Below are 21,835 nucleotides of genomic sequence, written 5' to 3' on the forward strand. Positions count from 1 at the left end.
CCTTCTTTGTCTCTTTTGATCTTTGTTAGTTTAAAGTCTGTTTTATCCGAGACTAGGATTGCAACCCCTGCTTTTTTTTTGTTTTCCATTTGCTTGGTAGATCTTCCTTCACCCCTTTATTTTGAGCCTATGTGCATCTCTGCATGTGAGATGGGTCTCCTGAATACAGCACACTGATGGGTCTTGACTCTTTATCCAGTTTGTCAATCTGAGTCTTTTAACTGGGGCATTTAACCCATTTACATTTAAGGTTAATATTGTTACGTGTGAATTTTATCCTGTCATTATGACGTTAGCTGATTATTTTGCCCATTAGTTGATGCAGTTTCTTCCTAGCATTGATGGTCTTTACAATTTGGCATGTTTTTGTAGTGGCTGGTACCAGTTGTTCCTTTCCGTGTTTAGTGCTTCCTCCAGGAGCTCTTGTAAGGCAGGCCAGGTGGTGACAAAATCTGTCAGCATTTGCTTATCTGTAAAGGATTTTATCTGTCCTTCGCTTATGAAGCTTAGTTTGGCTGGATGTGAAATTCTGGGTTGAAAATTCTTTTCTTTAAGAATGTTGAATATTGGCCCCCACTCTCTTCTGGCTTATAGAGTTTCTGCCAAGCAATCTGCTGCTAGTCTGATGGGCTTCCCTTTGTGGGTAACCTGACCTTTCTCTCTGGCTGCCCTTAACATTTTTTCCTTCATTTCAACCTTGGTGAATCTGACAATTATGTTTCTTGGGGTTGCTCTTCTCAAGGAGTATCTTTGTGGTGTTCTCTGTATTTCCTGAATTTGAATGTTGGCCTTCCTTGCTAGTTGGGGAAGTTTTCCTGGATAATAATCCTGAAGTGTTTTCACTAACTTGGTTCCATTCCCCCTTTCACTTTCAGGTACACCAATCAAACGTAGATTTTGTTTTTTCACATAGTCCCATATTTCTTGGAGGCTTTGTTCATTTCTTTTTACTCTTTTTTTTTCTCTAAACTTCTCTTATTCATTTGATCTTCAATCACTGATACCCTTTCTTCCACTTGATCAAATTGGCTGCTGAAGCTTGTGCATGTGTCACGTAGTCCTCGCGTCATGGTTTTCAGCTCCATCAGGTCATTTAAGGTCTTCTCTACACTGTTTATTCTAGTTAGCCATTCATCTAATCTTTTTTTAAGGTTTTTAGCTTCCTTGCGATGGGTGTGAACATCTTCCTTTACTTCGGAGAACTTTGTTATTACCAACGTTCTGAAGCCTACTTCTGTCAATTCATCAAAGTCATTTTCCATCCAGCTTTGTTCCGTTGCTGGTGAGGAGCTGCAATCCTTTGGAGGAGAAGGGGTGCTCTGGTTTTTAGAATTTTCAGCTTTTCTGCTCTGGTTTCTCCTCATCTTTGTGGTTTTAGCTACCTTTGGTCTTTGATGATGGTGACCTACAGATAGGGTTTTGGTGTGGATGTCCTTTTTGTTGATATTGATGCTATTCCTTTCTGTTTGTTAGTTTTCCTCCTAACAGTCAGGTCCCTCAGCTGCAGGTCTGTTGGAGTTTGCTGGAGGTCCACTCCAGACCCTGTTTGCCTGGGTATCACCAGTAGAGGCTGCAGAACAGCAAATATTGCAGAACAGCAAATATTGCAGAACAGCAAATATTGCTGCCTCGTCCTTCCTCTGGAAGCTTCGTCTCAGAGGGTCACCCAGCTGTATGAGGTATCAGTTCGCCCCTACTGGGAGGTGTCTCCAAGTTAGGCTACACAGGGGTCAGGGACCCACTTGAGGAGGCAGTCTGTTCATTCTCAGAGCTCAAACACTGTTCTGGGAGAACCACTGCTGTCTTCAGAGCTATCAGATAGGGACATTTAAGTCTGCAGAAGTTTCTGCTGCCTTTTATTCAGCTATGCCCTGCCCCCAGAGGTCAAGTCTACAGAGGCAGGTGGTCCTCCTTGAGCTGCAGTGGGTTCCACCCAGTTCAAGCTTCCCACCTGCTTTGTTTACCTACTCAATCCTTAGCAATGGTGGACGCCCCTCCCCAAGCCAGGCATACTGCCTCACAGTTCAATCTTGGACTGCTGCACTAGCAGTGAGCAAGTCTCCGTGGGCATGGGACCCGCTGAGCCAGGCGCGGGATATAATCTCCTGGTGTGCCATTTGCCAAAACCACTGGAAAAGTGCAAGCAGTATTTAGGTGGCAGTGTCCCGATTTTCCCAGTACAGTCTGTCACAGCTTCCCTTGGCTAGGAAAGGGAAATCCCCCAACCCTTTGTGCTTCCTGGGTGAGGTGATGTCCAACCCTGTTTCGGCTCACCCTCTGTGGGCTGCACTCACTGTCTGACAAGTCCCAGTGAGATGAACCAGGTACCTCAGTTGGAAATGCAGAATTCACCTATCTGCTGCATCAGTCACGCTGGGAGCTGCAGAGTGGAGCTGTTCCTATTTGGTCATCTTAGAACCAACTTCCTCAAATAATTTTTTTATTTCTGCCTTAATTTTATTGTTTATCCAAAAGTCATTCAGGAGCAAGTTGTTTAATTTCCATGTAATTGTGTGGTTTTTAGAGATCTTCTTGGTATTGGTTTCTATTTTTATTCAACTGTGGTCCAAAAGAATGATTGGTATGATTTCAATTTTTTTTTAATTTATTGAGTCCTGCTTCATGGTGGAACATGTGGTTGATCTTGAAATATGTTTGGTATGCAAACGAGAAGAATGTATATTCTGTGGTTGATGGGTGGAGTGTTCTTTAGGTTTCTATTAGGTGCAATTGGTAGTCCAAAGTTAATTTCTTTTTTAGTTTTCTGCCTTAATGATCTGTGTAAAGTTATCAGTAGGCGTTAAAGTCCCCTAACTATTGTGTGGCTGTTTTCACAGGTCTAGAAGTGTCTGTTTTATTAACCTGGGTGAGCCAATGTTGGGTGCATATATGTTTAGGATAGTTAAGGCTTCTTGTTGAATTGAACTCCTTATCATTATGTAATGCCCTTTTTTGTCCTTTTTTACTATTGTTGGCTTAAAGCCTGTTTTATCTGTTTTAGGAATAGTGACCTCTGCTCTTTTTTGTGTTTAGTTTGTGTGATAGATCTTTCTTCAACCCTTTACTCTGAATGTATTGGTGTTGTTACATGTGAAATGGGTCTCTTGAAGACAGCAGACAGATGGGTTTTGTTTTTTGGGTTTTTTTTGTTTTTGTTTTTGTGATCCAACTTGCCACTCTGTGACTTTTAAGTGGTGTCTTTAAACCATTTGCCATTCAAGGTTAATATTGACCTGTGAGCTTTTCACCCTATCGTGAAATTGTTAGCTGGTATTTTGTACTTTCTATTGTGTGGTTGTTTTATAGGGTCTGTGAGCTATGTACTTAAGTATGTTATATAGCAGGTATCATTCCTTCATTTCCATGTTTAGAACTCCCTTAGGCATCTCTTGTAAGAGTGGTCTAGTGGTAATGAATTCTCTTGGCACTTGCTTCTCTGGAAAAATGTTTTTTTTTTTTTTTTTTTTTCTCCTTCACTCCTGAAGCTCAGTTTGGAAGGATATGAATATTTTGATTATAATTTATTTTCTTTAAGAATTCTGAAAATAGACCCCCCAATCTCTCCTGGCTTGTAAGGTTTCTGCTGAGAAGTCTGCTCTTATCCTGATGGGGCTCCCTTTGTATGTGAACTGGCGTTTTTCTCTAGTGCCTTTAGGATTTTTTTCTTTAATGGTGACCTTGGACAGTCTGGTGAGTATATGCCTTGGTAACGTTCATTTTTTTGTAGTATCTTGCAGGTGCTCTCTGGCTTTATTGTACCTAGATGTCTACCTTTCTAGCAAGAGTCAATAAATTTTCTTGAATTATTCCATCAAATATGTTTTCCAGGTTGTTTTCTTTTTCTCCTTTTCTCTAGGGAATGCCAGTAATTTGTAGGTTTGATCACTTTACATAATCTCATATCTCTGAAAGGCTTTCTTCACTTTTTGAAAATCTTTTTCTTTATTTTTGTCTGACTGCATTAGTTCAAAAGATCAGTTTTCAAGCTCTGAAATTATGTTTTCTACATGGTCCAGTCTATTGATAAAGCTTTCAATTGTATTTTGAAATTCCTTGAGTTTTTTTAATTCCAGAAGTTCTGATTAATTTCTTATTAAGATGTTTATCTCTTCTTTCATTTCCTGGATTGATTTAGAAGTTTCTTTTTGTTGATTTCAACCTTGAATCTCATTGCGCTTTCTTGCAACCCATGCTTTGAATTCTTTGTCATTTCTGAGTTTTCATTTTGGTAGAAAGCATTGCCAGAGAGCTAGTGTGATCCTTTGGTGGTGTCACTACATTCAGATTTCTCATGGTGCCAGAATTCCTGCACTGGTCCTTCTCATCTGGAGATGCTAGCACTTCTAGTTTTTGTAATTATTTTTCTTTGAGTAGAATTTTTTTCTTTCCTTTCCTATGATGATATTATTATTATTATTTCTTCTTCTTCCTCTTCCTCCTTCTCCTCCTCCTCCTTCTTCTCCTTCTTTCTTCTTCTTTCCCTTTCCCTCCTCCCTAGGGGGTGTGACTGTAGAGCATGCTAGATGGCATCTTTTGGCTTTGCTTCTGTAGCCCTATGTGCTTCGGTCAGAAAGTTTTATATTGGGTGTGTGGTTTGACCTACAAGCCAGTAGATGGCACCATGGGTAAGAGCTGGCTGTGGCCAGTGCTGCTGGCTATATACTTGATCCTTGTTTATGGAGAGGAGCTTTCTGTTGCCTCAGGCAATGGGCTGATTCCCAGAGTATACATTAATCTGAGCTCCCTCCTCAGCCTTAGGGGTAGGGGCATTGGGGGTACAACATGGGTGGAGCCAGATGGGGAAGGTCCCCCAATGTTGTCCTGCTCTCAGTTCAGATTTGGGAAAATGCCTGCAGCTTTTCCGTGTGTCTTTCCCTCACAAAGTCTCCAACTCTCTCCTCAAATTAGTTCCAGGGCTTGGGAGAAGCCCCAGGTTGCTTGAATCCCCGGGTTGCTTGAATCCCCAGTGGAAAGGTAAGACAGAAGGATGTTGTCTGCCTCTCTCACATACTGAGGCTTCACTCTCTTTTATCAGTCGAATGCTGTAATGAGGGCTGTTTGGGCTGCACTGTCCTCCCCAGGATCTGGGGTGTCCTTCATAATTCCAGGGAATTGCCATTTTCTTTCTTGAATTAAAGCTCACAGAGTTTATCTTTATGTACTAGCTTGCTATTTCCAAATGACTGAGGCATGCTAAAAGCCTGTAATCTGCCATCTTGGAAAAAAAATCCTTCCATTCTTAAGAGAAATGGCACTTGGTGTTGATACATGGTGTTTCTACATTGCTGAATTCATTTTGAAAATATGTATATTTTTAAATCTACATTCATGTGTATAGACTGGTATAAAGTTATCTTTTCTTCTTCTATATTTGTGCAAGTTTGGAATCAGTTATATTAGTGTACTAAACTAGTTGACTAAAGGAATTTTTCTTTTTTACCAATATCCAAAAAAAATTATAAACACATGAATGATTGCTTTCTTATAGATTTGGTAAAAACCTCATCGTGTCCTTTTGTAGAGAGGTGGTGAGAAATATTTTTACTGTAAATGTAATTTGCGTATTTTTAACCTGTGAGGTGGAGGTTGCAGTGAACTGAGATGGTGCCACTGCACTTCGACCTGGGTGACACAGCAAGACTCTGTCTCAAAAAAAGAAAGAAAATCAATTTAAAATGAACTCCTTGAATATTTCTGAGTGTGTTTTTATACCACGTATGTTCCTTGAACTAACTTCTCTTCTAGGAAGAACTGGAACTGTGGTTTGTGCCTTCCTTATTGCCTCTGAACTATTTTTAACTGCAAAGGTATGAAAGATGTTACTACAAACTTTGTCTTATGATGACTGAGTTTGCTAGTTCTGACACATCACTGGTAGGATGTTAAGATGATTTAGTCATGGTGCTTAGTGAAACTAATTGGAGAAGCAGTTTTTAGAGAGCCTGTTTTTGATACTTTCTTATTTAACATGCAGTAGTTAGTAGCTGACTTAAGAATCTCTTTGGGCCAAGACTAGAGTAAGGTCAATGAAGTGCAAAATTTAAGGAAATGCTAAAAATTGCAATAACTAAAATAAATAATTTTAATGCAATATTTTAACAATAAAAATTAATGCAAAAAACTATGATGTATATAATATCAACATTTTAAATAAAGACAAGACCTAATGGGGCCGGATTAAGGTGAGGGGAGTAAAGCCATGTTACACAGATACAAAAACATTCAGTAATCATAGTGCTTCCCTCACCCCAGCTGGCCCTGCTCTTACTCCTGCTAGTACCATTGTTACCAGTGAGTCTTTGTTCTTAGAGCTCCCAAGATGGTGGCAGCCCACTCCCAAGATGGTGGCGGGCCACTCCCAAGATGGCAGCAAGCCTTTTTTCTCTGACCTGGGGTTCTTGGCCTCACGGATTACAAGTAATGGAACCTTGGGCTATGCAGTGAGTGTTATAGCTCTATTAGAAGCCGTGGGTCACAGAGAACCATGGAACCCAGTGACTAGTGTTCAGCTCGATTAGGACGAACCCGGGCACTTAGCCACGCAGGAACAATGGTGAGCCTCTAGCCCAATCAGGAGCAGCAATGGGCGCCTTGATGGATCAGAAGTGCAGAGGACACCCTGCCAGATCCAGAGGGGTGGAAGTCAGCAGTGGGTCTGAGACGGGGGCGATCAGCAGTGGTGGATGGTGAGTGGTGGATGGTGAGTGAAAGCTCAGCTCAAGCCGCAACAAACACGAACCAGAAGAGTGTGCAGTTGCAAGATTTAATAGAGTGAAAACAGAGCTCCCATACAATGGGAGGGGACCCAAAGGGGGTTGCCACTGCTGGCTGGAATGCCTGGGTTTCTATCCCGATCATTGTCCCTCCCGCTGTGCTCTCAGGGGATAGATGATTGACTATTTCTTTACCTCCTGCTTTTAGTCTAATTGTTATTTTAGTGAGCTCCCTTTACTACCTGATGGGTTGGGTGTGAGCTGAGTTACCAGCCCCATGTTTAAAGGTGGGCGCTGTCACCTTCCCCAGCTAGGCTTAGGAATTCCTAGTCAACTTAGGAAATCCAGCTGGTCCAGTCCTGTCTCTCACCATGACTTCTTCCTTCCTCGTGAGAATATTATCAGGCTTAATTAGATAAATTCGCCAAAGAGCCTTGACCATCCTCACAACTCTTAGATAGATAAAAGCAACATTTTGCAACTCAAAGCATCCCCTGAATGTAAATATCTTTGCTTAGTCAATACATGTGGAGTCTGACCTCTAGAAATTTCAGGTAAGACAAGGTGGGCTGTTTCCACTTAAAGTAGAATTCTCGGTCATGTTTCTTACTGTCATTTTCTTGCTGAGATGCTACCATTCCAGCAGCTCCGCTCGAGTTCTTTGGCCTACAGTCTAGGGAAGAAGTGGTTGTTATGCACAATGCCCAGCACTCCAATTCCACCACCTTTGGTTTTTCTAATTTGAGACACACAGATTTTGAAAATGGATTATTTTCAAGCTATGGATCATGACTTATCAGTGAGTTGTAAAATAAAGTGACTGGGTTGTGACTAACATCTTTTAAAAATAAAAGGGAATAGAGGCTGGGCGCGGTGGCTCAAGCCTGTAATCCCAGCACTTTGGGAGGCCGAGACAGGCGGATCACGAGGTCAGGAGATTGAGACCATCCTGGCTAACACAGTGAAACCCCGTCTCTACTAAAAAAAAAATAGAAAAAACTAGCTGGGCAAGGTGGCAGGCACCTGTAGTCCCAGCTACTCGGGAGGTTGAGGCAGGAGAATGGCGTAAACCTGGGAGGCGGAGCTTGTACTGAGCTGAGATCCGGCCACTGCACTCCAGCCTGGGTGACATAGCGAGACTCCGTCTCAAAAAAAACAATAAAAAAATAAAAATAAAAGGGAATAGAGCAGAATGGAAAATATCAAAAGGTTTAAGTATTGGGGTGTGTGTGTGTGTGTGTGTGTGTGTGTGTGTGTGTGTCTCCTAGGTTTATTAATGTGGATTGCAGCTTAAAAAACAAAAGTTTTGAAAGTCATTGACAGCCATTGATCCAGAGCCCTAGAGTGAGAACCAGGGACTTGCCTCTAACTGGCTGTAGCATCTCTATGGCAGATTGCTTGGTTTTCTTTTGGTCTCAGTGTTCTCATTTGTAATATGGAAAGAAGGGTTGGACCAAGTGATTTCTAAGGTCTTTCCAGCTCTAAAATTTTATGAATTTATGAATCCTTGAATGAGATAAGTCCTTGATGTGGCTTTGTTAAATTTGTTATTTTGGGTAGCTCTGCCCAAAGATCACTGTGGCCGGGGACGGTGGCTCATGCCTGTAATCACAGCACTTTGGGAGGCTGAGGCAGGCGGATCTCTTGAGGTCAGAAGTTTGAGAGCAGCCTGGCCAACACGGCGAAATCTCTATCTCTATAAATAATGCAAAAAATTACCTGGGCATGGTGGTAGTCCCAGCTACTCAGGAGACTGAGGCAGTAAAATCACTTGAACCTGGGAGGCAGAGGTTGTAGTGAGCTAAGATCCTACCACCGCATTCCAGCCTGGGTGACAGAGCAAGAATCTACCAAAAAAAAAAAAAAAAAAAATCACTGACTTTAGGAAAGAAGGTGGCCATAGAAATACTAAGGGTACCTAATATATGAAAGGAAAGAGTGTAGATGAACCATGGTTGGATTAGACCCTTTTCTGTAGGAAAGCCTGTATTATTTTGGAGAAAGGCGAACAGATAAAACCAACAGCACTGAATTTCAGGGAGTAGAAATTCCTTCTCAGGTAAGTTTTCCTTTTTAAAAGGGGAGTTTTTTTAGGGGAGTGGGTTAAGATTGCCACCTGTTAATTTGGTGATCAGGCAGCAGCATTTGGGCACCCTGTGACAGGCCTCTGTCCCTCCCTGAGGCTGAGGGCCATGCTTCCCACCCACAGGCTGGGGGCTCTGGCTTCTCCTCAGAGCATCCTGAATTCTGTTCTCTGCTGGTTATTGTTTACAGAGCTCAGGAGTTGATTATTTTCCCAAAGTAGGAAGGTCCAGTACCTAAGGCTCCAGGACCCTGAAGTTTATCTAAAATCACCAGCCTTTGATTTCAATATAAAAAAGATCCAAGTCTTTCACAAACCCTTACTCGGGCAATTCAACCTTGCAGAACATCACAAAGACTGTTTTGGGTGACTCCTCTGTGTGTGTGTGTGTGTGTGTGTGTGTCTTTTCTGTGTGTTGTGGGGGAGGTGTATGTTAAAAGAGAAAGTAAAGGGGAAATAAACTTTTCAAAAACTCTTTATATACCAGACAGTATTGCAGTTTTACATATCTCATTTAATACCTGTAACACCTATGTGAAAAATACACTGTTACTCTATTTTTTAAAAACATTTGTTGGCTGGGCACGGTGGCTCATGCCTGTAATCCCAACAGTTTGAGAGGCCGAGGTGGGGTGAATCATGAGGTCAGGAGTTTGAGACCATCCTGGCCAACATGGTGAAACCCTGTCTCTACTGAAAATACAAAAATTAGCTGGGCGTAGTGGCGGGTGCCTGTAATCCCAGCTACTCAGGAGGCTGAGGCAGGAGAATCCCTTGAACCCAGGAGGCAGAGGTTGCAGTGAGCTGAGATGGCGCCACTGCACTCCAACCCGGGTGACAGAGTGAGACTCCTTTAAAAAAAAAGAAAAAAGAAAAACCTTTGTTATGGAAAAGTTTAATCATATACAAAAGTCCAGAGAAGCATACAATATATCCCCATATAGTCATCACATTGCTGCAACAGTCATTTTAGCCTGCAACCAGCCACATTTCATCCATTCTTTTCCCACTCTACTCACACCCCTAATCCCACTCTCCACTCTTGGTTTCCCTAAACCTGGGTTGTTTTAAAGGAAATTTCAGTCCTCAGATCATTTTATCCCACAGGTATTTCAGTATGACATTTAAGGACTCTTAACAACAACAAAAAACCCTGAATACTCTTTATCATATATAAAATATTACACCTTAAAATATTTAATATCACATTTGTAGTCCATGTTTGTTTCCAAAATTGTCTTAAAATCTTTAAAAATTTAGTTTGTTTCAATCAGAATTCAAACAAGGTCCACACATTTCATTTGGTTGCTGTGTCTCCTAAGTCTCTTTTAAGAATCTAAGTTCATGGATTTCTCACCTTTTTTTATTACTTGTAATTTGTTTATTGAAGAAACCAGGATGTTTATCCTATTGCATTTACAACATTCTAGACTTTGCTGAGCTATTCTAAGAGTTACATATTCACCAGCTCATTTAATATTCTCAGTAACTCTATGAGTGGCCACTACTATGATTCTCATCTTAGAAATTAGAAAACTGAGGTTCAGAGAAAGTAACTTTTGAACCAAGGACTGAAATCTAGATGTCAGACTCTGAAGCCATTGCTGTGCGCTGCTTCTCATTTATATTGCCTTTTCTGTATTGCCCCTAAAACTGAAGTGAGAGTGGGTTGGGAATTCTTAAATAGATTTGGATGTGGCTGTAAATGAGTTTTTCTTTAAGTGATGGGAGCTGAGTAAGTACTCTTGGCCCCGTTAGAAGAACACTAACTACTGGCCCTAAACCCTTAGTTTGGGTCAAAAGAACTCAGCCTTATCCACTGATACTTTTCTCTCACACCCCAGCCAAAAACAAAACAAAACAAAGGCAGTCATAGACCCTAAGCTAAAAGTAATAGGTGAATTTACTGAAGTGCAGCCCTAATCATGCCACTTCCATGCTCAGAATCCATACTGTGTCCCCACTGCCAATGGCAATAAGCTAAATGTTTCAACCTGGCACTCAGGAGCCGCAGTTTGACTTTTCCAACCTTTTCTTCCACTGTATGCATGCACACATCCCACACTTGAACACATTTAGGCTGTGTGCTGTTTCCCAGCCTGTGGACACGTGATTCCCTTGTGCCATTGCTCATGCCCCTTTTCCTGGCATCTCTTTCCCTTCTCAGCCTGAAGTAGTCTTGCTTTTTCAGTTCTTTAAGCCCTTTGTGTTTCTCTTAGGGACTACATTACTTTCCATTATTCTCTAGGTATTTGAAGTGGTGACTTCTGTATCCCCTTTAAAGGCAAAGCCCATGGCTTACCCATCTTTCCACCCTTTTCTCATAATATCTTCTTTGTTTGTAGTGAGTGGCTCCTATGTGTTGATTGTATTAATTTCTACTACACGTCCATGTTGTTTTAAGTTTAGGAGAAGGAAGCATGGGAGCACAAGCAGCTTGAGGGCCCTGGTAGGCTACAGCCTTTAGGGGAAGGTGGAGAATCTGGTGGCAGGAGCTAAGGGGATGCTAGATGGAGCTCCTTCAACACCTCTCCCCACACATCTCCCCATCCCCATTTCTTCTGCAGTCATGCATAGTTTCCCAAACTTTAGTCCAGAACTAGCACACCAAAGGCTGCAACTGAATCTCTTCTGAATCACTGAGAAAGCAACACAGGGACTCAGCTGCATGTTTGAGAGCTGTGTTGGCAAGACCTCAGGACAGAGTGCCCTCTGTGTCTGCTGGTGATTCTCAGACACCATCACATTCTGATCCTGCACTGGGGGCTATTCTACTGACTACATCTAGTCTTTTTTTTTTTTTGAGACAGAGTCTCGCTCTGTCCCCCAGGCTGGAGTGCAGTGGCGCGATCTCAGCTCACTGCAAGCTCCGCCTTCCGGGTTCACGCCATTCTCCTGCCTCGGCCTCCTGAGTAGCTGGGACTACAGGCGCCCACCACTGCGCCCGGCTAATTTTTTGTATTTTAGTAGAGACGGGGTTTCACCATGGTCTCAATCTCCTGACCTTGTGATCCGCCCGCCTCGGCCTCCCAAAGTGCTAGGATTACAGGCGTGAGCCACTGCGCCCGGCCTTACATCTACTCTTAAGAACTTTAATGAGCCTTCCTCATGACTGGCCCTTTCTAAAGGAAAGTATGTCAGTTATTGGAAATGAGCATTTCCCAATGGGTAAGGAACAGTCTGTGAACTTATTCTTTTTTTTTTTTTTTTTTTTTGAGACAGAGTCTTGCTCTGTCGCCCAGACTGGTGTACAGTGGTGCAATCTCAGCTCACTGCAATCTCGACCTCTTGGGTTCAAGCGATTCTCCTGCCTCAGCCTCCTGAGTGGTTGGGATTACAGGTGCCCATTACCACGCACAGCTAATTTTTGTATTTTTAGTATAGATAGGGTCTCACCCTGTTGGCCAGGCTGGTCTCAAACTCCTGTCCTCAAGTGATCTACCCACGTCAGCCTCCCAAAGTATTGGAATTACAGGTGTGAGCCACAGCACCCGGCCAACTTTTGAATTCTGAACCAGTTGATTCAGTACCAGAGCTCTTCAACACCCTGAAGAAAGATTCAAGGAGAGCAGTTGTGAACAGCCTGCCCCGGGGAAAGGACAAGGCTAAGAGAATTCCAGGGCTTACTTGTGAAAACAGAATTGGGGAAATAGAAAGTGAAGAAATTGTAGCTGTCAGGAACAAGAGAATGACATGAAATCTGCTACTGAGATATGGAGGTATTCCTTTTGAGTTTTCGCATATACCATTCTCTCATGCCCAGCAAGCTGCTCTTCACCAAACCACAAACCTTTCTCTAACTCAGTCACAACTAAGCTTCTATTTGTACACTGATAATGCTGTAACTATTTTGTTGTTGGTTCCGATTAGTTGCCTTCTCAACTGTAAGCAGCCTATAAACAAGACCTGGCTCCATCCTTCTTAATTCCCCATAGCACTTAATTCAGTATTTTACCCCCAAGGTATTAGTTGTGAGGCAGCATCCCTCAAAATGTCTAGTTATATAATGTCATCCATTAAATGTTTCCTTAATTACTTCCCTTAAAAAGCTTTATGCAAAATAAAATATACATATATATAGGAATGCTGACTTTAGACTTTTCATCTCCACTTCAAGTGAGGCTTCTGTTGCTTTTCAGAATAGATATGTTGGATATTTTGCACAAGTGAAACATATCTACAACTGGAATCTCCCTCCAAGAAGGATACTTTTTACAAAAGCATTCATTATTTATTCGATTCATGGTAAGTGCTTTATGTATAATTGGAGAATTGGGCAGGAGGGCCAATGTTCCTGCTCTGGGAGGCTTTTGCTCATAGTTACATATACAGATGATCCTAACTCATATCTGACTTTTTACATATCCTCACACGTGAACTCCTCCTTACGTATGCCCCTCCTCCTGCAATTGTCCATTGATTGCCAGCCCTTAGATGCTCTTCACTTTTTCTTTTGGGGGACTTCATCCCCTTCCCATCTCTCCTGTTCTCGTTGCTCCTCTGGTCTCAACCCAGGGTAGACTTTTCAGGGCAGAGTGAGCCTCTGATGAGGGAGGAGGAGGACCCATGTGTCCTCAAGACTAGTTATTTCTCATAACCACCTCTAGTTCAGAGCTTGTCTTGTGCAGGTGTCTCCATACCATATCATTTTCTCACCTTCTTTCAGAGGCATATTTTTTTCTTATCATCCTGGGCTCTCCCTTTCCCCTCTCTCCTCCATCTGTAACCCTCTCACTCCCAGCTTACACTCAGGGGAGGTGGAAAAGCAGGATGTGTCTGTGCGGAAGGGGTGGGGTCTCACCACTCCCACTGCCAGAGAGGTAGCAGGGAGGAAGCGATGCTTCTGAACCCCTAAAGCAAACCTCTTCTAGCAGCCAGCTAGTGGACCTGAGGTGGTGCCAGTGCTGGGTATTATAGGTGCCATGGTGCCAGGATGCTGGTTTCCACACAGACAGCCTAGTATTTTTAGCTCTCTGAATTTAGTTCTACATTTCACTGATTTCTGGTAGACATCAATAGAAAGAAGTTCTGCACCTGGATTGGGAAAGAGGGAACTGAGGCAAGAAACTGTGATTTCTAATGACAAATTAATAGCATGGTGTTAGTGAAAACAAAATTAAATGAAAAGAAAACAAACAGCATACAATATGAGCAATCAAGAATAATTAATACACTAGTTTATTAAAATATTTGTTTTAATTCTCTACCTTTAATTTTGTGCATATTTAAATTAAAATGTAGAGTTGAGAGTAAAGCAATAAAAAGTTAATTGGCTGAGAAACCAAGTCTTTGAGGAAATGCTAAAGGAAGTGAGTCATTTGAATTCAAAAAAAGGGCAAAAGAACCTTTTTCTGTAAATATATGCTGAACACCACAGGAAGTTTTGGATATAACTATCCTATATTTTTATAGAGATTACATCAGGAACTAGACTTAAAGTAGGGCCAAAGTAGTTTAGACTACAGTATTTATTATTAAGAATCATTATGATTAGAAGTCTGAAGAAAGCAACATATTAGCAAGAAAGGTTGCAAGTCACCTTCCTTCCTCCTTCCTTCCTTCCTTTCTTTTTTTTTTTTTTTTTGGAGACAGAGTCTTGCTCTGTCACCCAGGCTGGAGTGCAGTAGTGTGGTCTTGGTCCACTGCAACCTCCGCCTCCTAGGTTGAAGTGATTCTCCTATCTCAGCCTCCTGAGTAGCTGGGATTACAGGCACGTGCCACCACGCCCAGCTAATTTTTGTTATTTTTAGTAGAGATGGGGTTTCACCATGTTGATCAGGCTGGTCTCGAACTCCTGACCTCAACTAATCCATCCACCTCGGCCTCCCAAAGTACTGGGATTATGGTGGTGTGAGCCACCGTTTCCGGCCCACCTTCCCTAGATATTTTTTCTGGAAAGATATATTGATGGGATTCTAAGTCTTTAAAGCTGAACTATATGTAATTTTTTTTCTTCTCTCTAGTCTTATAAAATCTGCTTTAGGAGACAGAACTGGGCTTGAAGCCTTGTCTTTCAAGGACAAAATCCATGCAAGACCAAATAGTAACTACTGATACATTGTTAGCTTGGATCACTTTTTCTCTTTTTCATCCATGATGTTAATTGGTGAGACATTTTGATCTTCGTGCTAACCAACCTAACTTTTTAATTTCATTTAGGTGTTGGAGCAGGTGATGGATATGATCTAAAAGTCAAAATAGTAATAGAGAAAAAGGTTGTACTTTTCCTGTACTTATTTAAGAAATTGTTAGGTAAGAGAAAGCATGTGAATTGAAAAAAATCTGGTGTTTGTTTTACGGCTGAATGTCAAAGCAGCAATGTTCACCTCCCTAAACTATCACTCACCATAAAGAGAGTCTATAACGCTTTCTGGTTAACCATCCAACTTGGTGTCACTGGGTTTGGTTGCAAACCAGAGATAAATTAACCTGTTTGTTCAAAACAGTTTTTTCAGGGTCCTTTCCAGAATTTATTTCTGTTCAGTGTTGCTTTGCCTTTCACTTTTCCATAAATGCTGAGCATGTTCCCAGGAATGTGTTAAGGATTTTAATTTACATATCTGGTCTTTACAGCCATATTCTCTTGTTGTTCATTTTATCTTTAATTATATAGTACTGATTCTAAAATTTTCGTGTACATGAAAACCACCAAGGAGGTTGTAAAGATTTACATTCGTAGGTTGTACCCCCAAAGTATGATTCAGGAAATCTGGAATGGGGGCCAGGAATCTACAGACTTAGCAATGTCCCAAGTGATTCTAAGTCAGACGTTCTGTGGGATGACCCTATGAGAAATAATGCAAGAGTGAATGAACTGGGGAGGAATCTCTTTATCCAAAGCAAAAAGGACCTGGTAGTCAATGTTTTGCTGCAATGAAGAAATGCCTAAAACTATATACCTTTTCTGAAACAATAAGAAAGCTTCCTTCATGGGTCTAATAACCATAAACTTTTCCTACCCAGGCCTTCGTCTCAGATTCTCCTGTTATCTTATTCCTTCCCTCTCCGCATCGCCCCCTCTCTCCTGCTCTTTTTTTGGCCTCTCTCAACCGAGGGCATTCACCCAGGCCTGACCCTTGGCTTTCTGTTCTTAGCAAATGCTTTATTCTTGGTTGAAGAATGACGCATTCCCCTTACTTAAACTATTATTTGTTCATTTACTGGTCAGATGTTTATGAGAACCCACTGAGTTGTAGATGCAGGAGCTACAACATGAACAGTTTCCACTCCAACTCAAATGCATTAGCCAGCCTGAATTGTCAGTGAGCTTTCTCTGCTTCTGCAAATGGCACCAGCATTCTCCCACTCAGGCCTTGTGCTTTGATTCTCTTTGCCTCGGCTCCCTAAATCCAGTTAGTTATCAATCCCTGCTGATTATGCCTTTGAAATTTTTCTGTGTTCTCCTTCCTTTCTGTTCTCACTGCCACTAACTGTCCAGAACCTCATTTGCTCATGCTTAGATTTCTACAATGGTCTCCTTACCCTTTCTTTCTCCTTATATAATACAATGTATAGAATCCTCAAATATGCATCCTGGAATATTCTCTCATTGTGAAAAGTTGTACGTAGAGCAGAAGACACACTGTGTGCCCGTGGTCAGAGCCAGTTCACACCTGTGGCCCAACATCCTTATCTGTAAAATAAATATCATATCTCAAGTGTTATGGGAATTAAATTAGATAATATAAAGTTTCTTTGTATACTATAAATCACTAAATAAGTGTTATATGTGATAATTATCAGGCATCTTTGTCACGTAGGAAATGCCCCACCATATTCTTCAACAACTTCACTCTTATTTCTTTGACTCCTGAGCTCTTAAGATGTAATAGCCCTAATGTAATACCTGAGCTTTTTCCATCAGTAGCTTGACCAACAGACTTCATTCCAAATAAACTAGGTCATCCTCTGGCTCTTGGAACACAACTCTAATTTATTTACTTAGTTAGTTGGTTCTTTCTTTCTTTCCTTCCTTTCTTCCTTTCCTTTTTCTTTTCTTGAGTCAGGGTCTCATTCTGTCACCCAGGCTGTAGTACAGTGGCGTGATCATGGCTCACTGCAGCCTCAACCTCCTGAGCTCAAGCAATCCCCCAATTCTTTTATTTTTTGTAGAGACTGGATCTTGCTATGTTGCAAGATCTCAAACTCCTGGGCTCAAGCAGCCTTTCCACCTCAGCCTCGCAACGTGCCAGGATTATAGGCATGAGCCAGACTGCCTGACCTTTTTTGTTATTGTTTTTCTGATTTCTTTTTTTCTTTTCTTTTTTCTTTTTTCTTTTTTTTTTTTTTTGTGAGATGAAGTTTCACTCTTGTTGCCCAGGCTGGAGTGCAATGGTGCAATCTCGGCTAACTGCAACCTCCACCTCCTGGGTTCAAGTGATTCTCCTGCCTCAGCCTCCCAAGTAGCTGGGATTACAGGCATGTGCCACCACGCCCAGCTCATTTTTGTATTTTTAGTAGAGACAGGGTTTCTCCATGTTGGTCAGGCTGATCTCGAACTGCCGACCTCAGGTGATCTGCCCATCTTGGCCTCCTAAAGTGTTGGGATTACAGACGTGAGCCACCATGCCCGGCCTATTTTTCTAATTTCTACTTCACATTATTGCTGGTCTTTTTCCCTCTGTGTGGACTAGATTCTATTTTCAGAGCCCTTCTTCCTTTATCTAAACTGTTTCATGTCCAGTTCAATTTTTACCTCCTCAGTGAAATTTTTGCATTCTGCACCTCCTGTTAACTAGCCCCCAATAGTGCATAACAGCACACCCAGTCTTCATTAAACAGATTGAGTTATATACCATTCTACTATTGTTTCTTATGTGTACAGCTCCCTGAAGAAACCTACGGACTCTGTACCTCCTTTTGTGTTTTTCACAGGACCTAGACCTTTCTTATTGTGGGTGCCATTATTTATAGGAGAGTGAGTCAAAGAAATAGTATAGCTTCAAAGTCATTCATTCCAAAACTTGACCTATCTTTGGTCACTTCATCCACCAACCTGCAACGGTCAAGTCCAAAGATCCCATTGACAAACACAAGAGTTCTGATAAAACATGATGAGCAGGGGGACCCCGCTCTCCCCCTCCCTCGGTAGGGACGGGTGGGCGCACCGCCCCAGAGTTACAGGCCCCTGTTGTTATTTTTTAAATTTACAAAATAAAAAACCTTGGTGAGTTACACATTGCTTTTTGAATGTCAATGCTAGCTTTAAAATTGAGCTTCTTAATGTATTCTCAAAAGAGGCCCTAAGGCATGAACATCAAATGACACACATTATAATATTTAATTGATTAAAGTCTAACAGAAAATTCAATATTTTTAAAAAGTGAGGCACTTTTTAAAAGTGCCTCATGGCCAAGCATGGTGGCTCATGCCTCTAATCCCAGCACTTTGGGAGGCCGAGATGGGCACTTCACAAGGTCAAGACATCGAGACCATCCTGGCCAACATGGTGAAACATGGTCTCTACTAAAAATACAAAAATTAGTTGGGCATGGTGGTGCAAGCCTGTAGTCCCAGCTACTCGGGAAGTGGAGGCAGGAGAATCACTTGAACCCAGGAGGTGGAGGTTGCAGTGAGACGAGATCCCACCATTGCACTCAGCATAGTGATAGAGCGAGACACTGTCTCAAAAAAAAAAAGTGCCTCATGATAACCCTCAAACGTGTTGGCATTTAAAAAATGTGAACAACAGGCCCAGTGCAGTGGCTCACGCCTGTAATCCCAGCACTTTGGGAGGCCTAGGTGGGCAAATCATTTGAGGCCAGGAGTTCGAGATCAGCCTGGCCAATATAGTGAAACCCCATGTCTACTAAAAATACAAAAATTAGCTGGGTGTGGTGGCATCTGCCTATAGCCCCAGCTACTCAGGAGGCTGAGGCATAGGAATCACTCAAACCTGGGAGGCAGAGGTTGCAGTGAGCCGAGATCACGCCCCTGCACTTCAGCCTGGGTGACAGTAAGACTCCATCTCAAACACACACACACACACATAACAGTATTACAACTAGAAAATATTATTAATAATTATTTATACATGTGGTGATTGGGCCGTGAGACCAAAAGTACTTGATAAATATTGGAAGTCATAATAAGTGAAAAGGAACTTCACTGTTATTGTTAGTTAGGTTTATAGTTCTAAATTCCATGTGTTCATTGACAGGTATTTCATGACACTGAACTAGAGCAATAATTGATGTATTCAACTACCCACCTCTGTATGATGATGTGAAAGTGCAATTTTTCTCTTTGGTGAGTAATCAAGAAACAGCCTCTGCCATTGTTCTTGTCTGGTCTTTTGAATGATTTTATTTAAGATTTGCTTTACTACGGTTCCCAACAAGGGAGATGACAGATGTCATCCCACAGAGGGAGGGGGAGAAAAACAATAAATCAGATTTATAATAAATTTTTTTAAAAGAACATATGTAATTTGAATAATGTTTGTTCATTTGTTTTTTCTAAATTGTAAATTTTCTAAATTTGTCTAAATTTACATATATTAATTATCAAATACAAAAAATACAAAATAAACACACACACAAAAAAGCGAAGATGCTAAAAAAAACCAGTTATGTTTTACTGCATAGCAATGATTACATTTTGTTTTGCATCTTTTTTTAAATTAAAAAATTAATTATGCCTGTAATCCCAGCACTTTGGGAGGCCGAGGCGGGCAGATCACATGAGGTCGGGGGTTCAAGACCAGCCTGACCAACATGGAGAAACCCTGTCTCTACTAAAAATACAAAAGTAGCTGGGCATGGTGGCACATGCCTGTAATCCCAGCTACTCGGGAGGTGGAGGCAGGAGAATCGCTTGTACCTGGGAGGCGGAGGTTGCAGTGAGCTGAGATTGCACCACTGCACTCCAGTCTGGGCAACAAGAGTGAGACCCTGTCTCAAAAAAAAAAAAAAAAAAAAAAAATTGAGACAGGGTCTCACTCTGTCACCTAGGCTGGAGTGCAGTGGCGTGATCATAGCTAACTGCAGCTTCAACCTCCTGGACTCAAGCAGTCCTCCCACTTCAGCCTCCCAAGTAGCTCGGAGCACTGACTGGAAAGAGAGTTAGGTTTGGCTGACTCCGTTGGGGGAAACACAGAGAAGGCAGCACAATACAACACATCAAATAACTGACGCAGTTTTTTTTATTCCAGAGAGAAGAGGGTAGCACACTTCGCAGGGCTAACTGGAAGGGAGAGCCATCCAGGAGACCTGTGCTTGACGGGGATCAATAGCGAGAGAGAGGGAGGGACCTGGGAGTGGAATTCTTTATTGGGATGTAAGGTGCTATCTAAGCAGGTTTCCTACAGGGAGGTGCAATTTGGTTTAATGCAAGCAGCCATGAGTCTCTGCTGTAACTGAGAGGTGGTCACTGTTATATCCACGTGGTTCATGTGGAGTATGGGGGTCTGTGGGGTGACCCCACAGTAGGTTATATCTAGCTGTCCCATAATGAAGTAGTCCCCAGGAGAAGGTTGAATAAAGTAGATAACAGGATCAGTCACATTGAGAAACTGGGAGGAGGCGAACTGGAAACTGCTGAGGGTGACTGAACCCTGCTTCTGATATCAGAAAGTCCAACTTATATTTAAAAGGGATGCTGAGGCAACAAAAAACGTGTAAGAATTCACTACAATATACTTGGGTCCTTAGGCATAGGTCCTTAGTAGATTCTGTTTAGCACTATCTAAACCAGATTCAAATATCAGCATTTACATTTTAATTTAATATTAAATTAAATATCTAGCATTGAAAATTTTGATAGAAACAGCAAGAGAATGCAATAGCATTTTCTTAAGCCTCCTCCTTTGTGTCTTGAGTTTATTGTTATAGACTGCAGAGTGCTATGTATTTAATGGTTGTAATTCTTTGATAAATATATAAAGGAATGAAATTTAATTTCTTTGGAATGATTAGTTCTTGGTATCAGTTTTACTTTGAAAATATATATTTTTTTCTTTTAGGATCTTCCTAAATACTGTGACAACTGTTCTTTTTTTTCTGGTTTAACACATCTTTTATACAAAATAACAGATATGGATATAATATAAACCTATAGAAACAGCCTAATCTTCAATGTCTATGTATAAGGTGTAATGGCAAGTCTTTTCCTGGTTGTCACGAACTTTATAGAAAGCAAAAACTCCTCAAGCCACCATTGACCATTGCCTTACTCCTCTTAATTTGGTTATTTTAAAAATACAGTGGTTCTTGAGATCCACTGTTGCAGTATTCTCAAGGTCCATGCCATAGGACTGTGTTATGAGTTCAAAAATATTATAACCAGATCTTAAGTGTGATAGCAAATTCTTCCCAGAGAAGTTCGATATGAGTCTGCTCAGTACTTTCAGTATGTCAGGTCCTCAGCAGGTGCTGATTTACCAATGACAAATCATCACCAAATTTTGTGCTAGTAAGGCAGGACCTAGGGAGGCTTCAGCTAGCTGAAAAGCTGACTGACACACTTATATCTAGGAGAAGTTATAAGACACAATAAGTATTAAGGACTACAGCTAAAAAATATCATTAAGTAATAACCTCCCATTTAAATGTGGCTTTCTAATAACTGAATTGGGAAAACTTTCTGAAAAATTATTAATTGGAATTGGAGATTATTGTTCCAAAAAAACCTTCTGCCATATATTTGGAAACTCATTTTTCAGTCTAGAAGTTATCCACTATAAGTAGCATTTGTTCTGTGGTGATGAAAAATTGAGATTTTTTCTAATCAACCATACTCTTCAATACAAAAGGAGAAAATATTTTTTAAATGATTTAGTTGAGAGTTGAAGAAGTGGCTATGATTATATGCGGCATGAATTGATAGTTATTGGTACACCCAGTCCTAATCTTTTCTTCAGATGTGGACTGGATCTAATAACTCCTTAAGTCCAGCAAGGCAACAGTAAATTAAACCTGTGGTCTACACACCTGTAATGTATATACATTTAATGGATTTTGATAGAGTGAACTTTGGATTTGATGGAAATTTTTTACAATTTTTTTCTTGGATGTATACAAACAATAAGCTTTTCTTCTAA

At 41.3% G+C, this 21,835-nt stretch overlaps 1 protein-coding gene across 9 annotated transcripts in view; it reads left to right on the top strand.

Annotated features, from left to right (window-relative positions):
• LOC108514129 (uncharacterized mitochondrial protein AtMg00860-like) overlaps positions 1-21,835 on the top strand; it is an 80,008-nt gene that overhangs the window by 33,326 nt on the left and 24,847 nt on the right. For 5 of the 9 annotated variants that reach the window (XR_001881113.1, XR_001881114.1, XR_001881115.1 and 2 more), the window contains 2 exons: positions 12,936-13,041; positions 18,956-19,044. The gene's annotated coding sequence lies outside the window, so the exon portion shown is untranslated. Of the gene's footprint in view, positions 1-12,935; positions 13,042-18,955; positions 19,045-19,948; positions 21,830-21,835 lie in introns of those variants that run through there. The other 4 variants (XR_001881117.1, XR_001881120.1, XR_001881126.1 and 1 more) reach the window with 2 other exon arrangements.

This window comes from Rhinopithecus bieti, unplaced genomic scaffold (assembly GCF_001698545.2).
Source record: "Rhinopithecus bieti isolate Rb0 unplaced genomic scaffold, ASM169854v2 scaffold_32955, whole genome shotgun sequence".
Classification (NCBI taxonomy): Eukaryota; Metazoa; Chordata; class Mammalia; order Primates; family Cercopithecidae; genus Rhinopithecus; species Rhinopithecus bieti.